The 8,104-nt window shown below is 42.6% G+C and overlaps 1 pseudogene across 1 annotated transcript; it reads left to right on the top strand.

The window, feature by feature from the left end:
* The first annotated feature begins 286 nt into the window (after positions 1-286).
* Positions 287-1,186, top strand: LOC308415192 (melanoma-associated antigen B16-like; annotated as a pseudogene). Its single transcript has one exon. The product of its transcript is annotated as a melanoma-associated antigen B16-like (transcript).
* Positions 1,187-8,104: the final 6,918 nt, after the last annotated feature.

The following is an 8,104-nucleotide window of genomic DNA, read 5'->3' as shown; positions in this document are numbered from 1 at the left end:
TTTAATTTGCACACATCAGGTCTTCCTTGTGAACTTGCATAACACAACTTTCACAACTCTGTTGGAAGAGCGAATTTTACAGGCAGGTGACCCCCATCCCCTTCCTTTCTCTTTCAAACAGTTCCTGGTTTTGCTGCCTTCTCTCCTCCACACCTGCCATGTCCCAACTTCAGAAGAGTCCAGAACATACAGCTAACCAAGGCCAGACCTGTGAAGAAACCTGGCAATTCCAGACCACAGCAGGCTCCGGCCAGTTGAGGAGCCACGTTCCTCATCTCTTCTCCCTATGGCAGGAAGTCTGAAGGGTCAGACCGGCGAGGAGGCCCAGGTCCCCAGGGCTGCAGAGGAACCATGTTCCTCCTGTCAACTTATCATGGCTGAAAACCAGGAAGATCCTGCACATGGGAGACTCAGTCCTTCCAGTGGTCTTCAGCATCCCTGTGCCACTTCAGGCGACTGTGCCGAGGGCCTGGGTCACCGAGAAATACAGGGTGGCCCGGCCTTTTTTCCACATCAGCCAAATTTGCCTGGCATGGCCATAGATGGCAAAGTTAATTTCTTGGTGAATTACATGCTGGTCAAGTACCAGGCGAGAGAGATGCTGAGCATGAGTGACATCATGGCACTCATTGTCAGAGAAGATTCAGACCGTTATCAGGAAATCCTCATGAGAGCCTCTGAGCACATGGAGATGGTCTTTGGCCTGGGTGTGAAGGAGGTGGACGCCATCAACCACTTCTACACCATCTTCATCAAATTAGGCCTCACCTATGATGGGATGCACAGTCATGAGGTCAGCTTCCCCAAGACCGGTCTCCTGATCCTCATCCTGGGTGTCGTCTTCATGAAAGGCAACCATGTGACAGAGGAGGACATTTGGGAAGCATTGAGCCCGATGGGCATCTACCCTGGAATGGATCATTTCACCTTCGGTGAACCCTGAGAGCTCATCACGTTTGAGTTTGTGATGGAGGGGTACCTGGCACGCCAGCCACTGGGCAACATGGATCCCATGCAGTGTGCATTTGTGTGGGGCCCGCGGGCTAAGGCAGAAACTAGTAAGATGAGGGTATTGGTGTTTGTGGAGAAGGTTCAAGGGTTAGACCCTACTGCCTTTCCTTCTCAGTATGAAGAAGCGGTGCTGGAAGAAGAAAGACAGCTTGGCATGATTTTAGGGTCACAGTAAGAGACACAGAAGGAACTGTGTTACCCGGCAGTTTGCTCACTGGATTGTTCCCAATCGTGGATTACCTCTGGGGGGGGGGTGGGTGAAGTAAAAAATAATGCTGCTTAAGAGAGACTTTTAAACATAATATTTCTACTGTGATTTGAGTTGTATATGATAATTAATGCTGAATAGTTTAATGAAGATAACAGTAATGAAAATACTTATGATTCAGATGAAGACCAAGAGTTGTTCCTTGTCACAATCGTATGAATTTTTACATCATTAAGAATAAAATCATCTGTAATTTTAAAAGAGTAACCACATCCCCTTCTCTCTGGCAGGGTGCAGAGAGTTGCTCTGAGCTCAGAACACACATTTACCAAACACGAAAGAGCTATTGGGAAAATAAAGGGAATGCTTCTAAAATGGCCATAAAGTGTCTGTGGGACGATTTAAATCCTGGAAGTAGCGAGAAGCAGAGCTTGGAGCCAGAGTGAAGTAGCTCAGCAGGGTTTCCATTAGGAGCTTTGGAGAAGACATGTATGATGAGAGAGCACTTCTGCAAGTTTGGGCCGATGGCACGTGCAAGTGGAAAATCCAAAGGGTTTGGATTTGTGAACTTTGAAAGGCAGGAAGATGCGCAGAAGCCTGTGGGTGAGATGAAGCGATAGGAGCTCAATGCAAAACACATTTTTTCTTACACTTTATTTAAAAAAAAGAGAGAAACACATGTAAAGATTTTTAAAGGCATTTTTGGTATAACATTATGTGAATATTTTTGTCAGTACTTAATTCTTTTAGAGGTTTGCTAGCATGCATTGAAATCCCACTAGTTACCATAAGCATGAAGTACATGTAGGACAGAACGTAACATGGAAACCGTTTTCTTGTTGGGTATAGATTAAGCATGATCATCTTATTTTTGAACAACACATTTATGCTGGTCCAGATCAGGAAGTAGGGGAACAGCAGATGAAACTTAAGCGCAAATCTGAGCAGATGAAGCAACATTGGATCCCCAGATACCAGGGTGTGGACTTTTCCGTGAAAAATCTCATCCCCTGCAGAAGTCACTCTATGTGTCTCAGCTTGGCACAAAGAAGGGCACCAGGCTCACCTCCCTAAGCAGTATATGCAGAGCATGGCAAGTGTGCAAGTTTGTAAGTGTGCAAGTGTCTGTGCCCAGGGTGCCAGACTTCGTCCATTCTAGGATATGACTGGTGTTATCTGCCCAGCTGCTCCTAGACCTGTACTTGGTATGCTGAGACCAGCTTCCCTGAGGCTTCCATGAGTCATGTCATCACAGCGTGTTGCTGGCATATCAACACTTAACAAACAGCCACAAGTCAGCATGCAGCAGCCCGCTGCTCACTTGCATGTCCAGGTACCTTTTGACCCCTTGCATGTTGTCATCTGCATGCCCACAAGAAAAGAAGCAAAAAGGAAATAGCTGTTTCTTCTGATTCAAGCCACGTGTCCTTTGCTTGCTGGCAAAATCGCTGGTGTGATTGACACACAACTCATGTCACTTCACATGTTCAAATCTCCAGAGTCTCTCTACTCAAAGTTGGGTGAGACTGTGGAGCAGTGAGCAGTAAACTGGGGTTCCAAGTGTCTACACAGATCATGGACCACAAACAGAAACATGTGCTTCACCAAAGGGAAACAAAAGAAGCAGTGACTGGAATGTGATTTGAATAAATAAAAGTAAAAGGAAAATCAAAAAAAATCATTTATATATACATACATATACACATATACACATACATATACACATATACACATACATATATACATATACACATACATACATAAATATATATGCATGCTCTTAATAGAACACTCCCCCTATGAATGCATTTAAGAAAACACATTCCCAGTGCATGTTCTTAATAGAACCCTTTCCCCTGTGCATGACCTTAATAATATACCCCCCCCCCCGTGCAGGCTCTTAATAGAATACTCCCCTGGTGCATGCATTTAAGAGAACACTTTTCCCGAGCCTGCTCTTAATAGAATATTTTCCCCTGTGCATGCTCTTACTTGAACACTTTCCCCATGCATGCTCTTAATAGAACACTTTTCCTCATTAATGCACTTAATAAAACACATTCCCCCATGCATGCTGTTAATAGAACACCCACTCCTGCATGCATTTAAGAGAACACTTTCCCTGTGCCTGCTCTTAATAGAACACTTTCTCAATGCATGCTCTTAAAAGAACACTCCCCCAGCATGCTCTTAATAGAACACCCCCCCCCGTGCATGCTCTTAATAGAATAATATATAATAATTTCTCCTCCAGTACATGCTCTTAATAGTACACTTTCCCCTGTGCATGCTCTTAATAAAACACTTCCACCTCGTGCATGCTCTTAATAGAACATCCCCCCCCCCCCAGTGCATGCATTTAAGGGAACACTTTCCCTGCGCTGCTCTTAATAGAACACTTTCCCCTGTGCATGCTCTTAATAGAACACCCCCGTGCATGCTTTTAAGAGAACACTTTCCCTGTGCCTGCTTTTAATAGAACACTTTCTCCATGCATGCTATTAAAAGAACACTTCCCCGTGTGCATGCTCTTAATAGAACACTTCCCACCCCCAGAACATTCTCTTAATATAACACTCCCCACCCAGTGAATGCTCTTAATAGAACACTTTCCCCCTCTGCATGCTCTTAATAGAACACTTTCCCCATGCATGTTCTTAATAGAACACTTTCTCCTGTGCATGCTTTTAATAGAACACTTCCCCCACATGCATGCATTTAAGAGAAAATTTTCCCCTTGTCTGCCCTTAATAGAACACATCCCCCACCCTGTATAAGCTCTTGATTAAACATATCCCCCACCCTGTACAAGCTCTTAATAGAACAATAACCCTCATGCATGCATTTAATAGAACGCTTTCCCCTGTGCATGCTTTTAATACAACACTATCCCTGGGCATGCATTTAATAGAACACTTTAACCCGTGCATGCTCTTAATAAAACACTATCCCCCCATGCATGCTTATAATAGATCATCCCCTCGTGCATGCTCTTATTTGAACACTTTCCACCATGCATGCTCTAACAGAACATTTTCCCCCATTCATGCGCTTAATAGAACATCCCCCCCATGCATTCTTTTAATATAACACTTCCCACACCTAGTGCATGCTCTTAATAGAACACTTTCTTATCTGCATGCTCTTAATAGAACACTTTCCCCTGGGCATGCTCTTAATAAAATATCTCCCCCTGTTCATGCTCTTAATATAATATTTTACCCCATGCATTCTCTTAATATAAAACTTCCTTCACAGTGCATGCCCTTAATAGAACACATTCCTCTCTGTATGCATTTAATAGAACACTTTCCCTCTGTGCACTTTCTTAATAGAACACTTTCCCCTCTGCATGCTCTTAATAGAACACTTTCCCTCTGTGCACTTTCTTAATAGAACACTTTCCCCTCTGCATGCTCTTAATAGAACATTTTCCCTCTGTGCATGCTCTTAAAAGAACACTACCACCCTATGCATGCTCTTAATAGAACACTTTCCCCCGTGCATTTTCTTAATAGAACACTTTCCCCCCTGCATGCTCTTAATAGAATATTTCTCCGAATTTATGCTCCTTTTTTTAAGATAAAGAAGATTTTTTTTATTTCCTTCAGAAGGGAAAATTCTGCTTTTTTATTAAAATAGCCGTGTAAGTCTCAGGACCTGGTTGACGTGTGAATGATCAGGGTTAAATATTACAAAGGGATTTTGCTTTAATGATCACAAAAATAAAAGCTTATGCTTTTATACTCAGGATTTACCATAATAGAATGTGGCTCAAGTCTGAATCAAAGATAATTATTGTAATGTTTTCACTACTAAATATTTTACTTCTGGAAATAATAATTGGATCCATAAATTAAAATGGATTTCAGAGTATTTTCAATTATTAAGATTTAAAACATTCTGTCCTTACTTCCTTTTTTGTTAAAAATTTATTTTAAAAAAACAAAGAGAAAAGAAAAAATTTTAAACATTTTTGCATAAATGTATACAAATACAATTGTGTCCGTGCTTGGCTTTTTGTTTCTTTTTCTTTTTTAAGGTTTGATACTCTGCATTAAAGTCTTACTATTTACAATGAGCAAAAGTACATGTAAAATAGGGTGTAACCTAGAATTAGTCAACGTTTGCTTGGTGTGTAAGGACTGAGCATGACTTTTTTTTTGGTTTCTTTTCTTTTTTTCTTGAACTTCACACAGTCTGTGAGTTGTTTCTTGGACAGTCCGAGCCTCTGGGTATAGCATCCATGTCCCGCACAACCGTCTCGCCAGCAAGAACTACGCAGCACACGAAATAGGATTCTTCTGCAGTAAAGCTTTAATGCTCTCGAGAGGCAGAGCGTAAGCTTGCAACATGTGAAGACGAAGACCCCGAACTATCTAGCCCATCCCCTTATATAGGAATCAGTCCTCGCCTTGGACGTGGAGCCACCTGATTGGTTGAAACTCATCAGTCCCTATGACACCATGGGAGAGGCAGAGCTCAAGGAGTGGAAAGTTACCCAGCGCGTGCGCACATGACTTGTTTACTGCTAACTCCAGCCGGATGTCAGCGCCATCTTGTAATGGGGAATGTGCAGGCAGCGACCCATATCTCCCCCTTTCTTTTATTCTTTAAGCAAAGTAGGACACCCATATTAGGAGGGCGGAGATAGAAGTCAAATCCTCATTAAGGTGTATAAAGACCATGTACAGGAGTAACCGCTAGGCTTTTTGTAGCCAGTAGTACTCTTGACCTGTCACTCTGCCGTTTTTCTGAGGGAGGGACACTGGGGCAGGCAACCCTCATGCAAAATGACATATCTCCCAGAGATACTCTGCGGCGAGGGGCTCTCAGTGCGATGCTTAGTTCGGCATCCCTCATGGGATGCTCAAGCCAGACACTTTAATCTTGTGCAATGAACCGAAGTTCTAGAAGTGCAAGAGCTGTCTGGCCGGCTACATACTGCTTAAGTATAGACAACCAGATATGGGCTGATGCTCCATGTTCTAGAGCGACAAGCGCTTGGGCAATAAACCACCTTGTCTCTCTTTTTGTTTGGGCCTTGAGCTTTCAAACCATCCAGAGAAGCAACAGAAGTCTGCAGCAAAGGGTTGGTCCAAAGAGTCCCACCCCCACCCAAGTTGATATCGGTGGTGAAAAACTTAGGGAAGACTGTAGTATCATGTTCCACTGGAATTGGTTTCGGGAATGCCGACAGAATCGCCTATCTCACCTCTCCTTTGACTCTCTGGTTCCAAAGCATCAGGAGCAGGGCTGTCATCAGGAGTCTCCACCATTTTTTGAGTTAGCGTCTCGGGGACCCAGAAGGGATTATTTTCGTCTTGAGGGAAAATAAAAACAGCTCCGCTGGATCTGATCAACACAAGATCCGGTCCTTTTCATTTATTAGTTATGACATCTTTCCATTTCACCATCTCTCTTGGTTTGTCCATGGGTAGGCAATGCCTTTCAGCCGCCGTATGACCATGGTCATCAAGATTAAAAAATTGAAGGTGAACAGTGCCATGGATACTGCGGTCCTAGACACAGGGGGCAAAGCCTGCATAATTCCCCCTTTTTGTTTTATTAGATATGATTTAAGGGTGCGGTGAGCACATTTCACAATACCTTGTCTTTGTGGATTATATGGCAAACCTGTAAGATGAGTCACAGCCATCTGGCTATAAAATTGTTGAAATTTTTTGTGAGGTATAAGCAGGTCTATTATCTGTCTTTAAGAACTTTGGTTTTACCCATGCACTCCAAGCCTCCAAACAATGTTGGATGACACGTGAGGCCTTCTCTCTCGATAAGGGAGTGGCTGCAATTACACCCGAATAGGTGTCAATGGATACATGTACATATTGTAGCTTACCAAAGGAGGAGACATGGCTAACATCTATTTGTCATGGTTGGATGCTCCGAGGATTAACTCTAGAGTGGGGCACAGGCAGAAACTGACTGCAATTTTGGCAATTGACAACAATATCGTGAGCCTGTTTTTGGAAAATTGAAAAGTGGCATTGCAGGGTCTCAGAAGTTACATGAAAGTTTTTGTGAAAACTTTTAGCAGCCTCTAGAGGCAAAGACATGGCTATAACAATCATTTTTGTATCCCTGTCTGCCAAATCATTGCCTTGAGTCATAGGTCCTGGCAATCTAGAATGAGCTTTAATGTGAGTAATATAAAAGGGTGATCTTTTGACTAGAAGGCAGTTTAGAATTTGCACAAAAATTGAGGCAACTCTGCTAGATGGTTTAATAATGTCAGCCGCCTCAAGCAGATTGACAGCATTAACAACATAAGATGAATCAGACACTATATTTATAGGTTCTGAGAAATGTCGTAAGACCTCAAGAACCACTAGATATTCTACCACCTGTGGAGAGGCTTTTGTATACTGCCTCGAATAGACCTGTCCATTAACCACAAAAGCCCCCAGTCCAGTCTTGGAACCATCAGTATAAATCACTAACCCTTCTTTTAGGGGACTACAGGACGTTATTTTGGGAAAAACTACAGTCTGGGTTAAAGCAAACTGTAAAATTGGATGTTTTGGGTAATGATTATCTATTTTTTCCTGAAAAGGAGGTGACTAAGATAGCCCAATCATTTGAAGTGGCAGCAAGAGTAGAAACTTGTATGGCATTATAGGGAACAATTAGCAAATGTGGTTCAGTGCCAAAATGTGTGATGGCAGATTTTAGTCCCCTCAGCGCCAATTGTGCCACAGCATCTGGATACCAGTCAATTATTTTAGCTGGTGAGGCATTAGGATGTACCCACAATAATGGTCCTTGTTGCCAAAGCACAGCAGTAGGGAGTCTTGTTTTTTTTTAAAAACACATAATAAAAAAGGTTTATTATAATTTATGCGAGCCAATTGTGCATCTTGTATAGTT

This window comes from Micromys minutus, assembly GCF_963924665.1.
Source record: "Micromys minutus genome assembly, chromosome: X".
Classification (NCBI taxonomy): Eukaryota; Metazoa; Chordata; class Mammalia; order Rodentia; family Muridae; genus Micromys; species Micromys minutus.
This window is presented reverse-complemented; position numbering and strand designations above follow the sequence as displayed.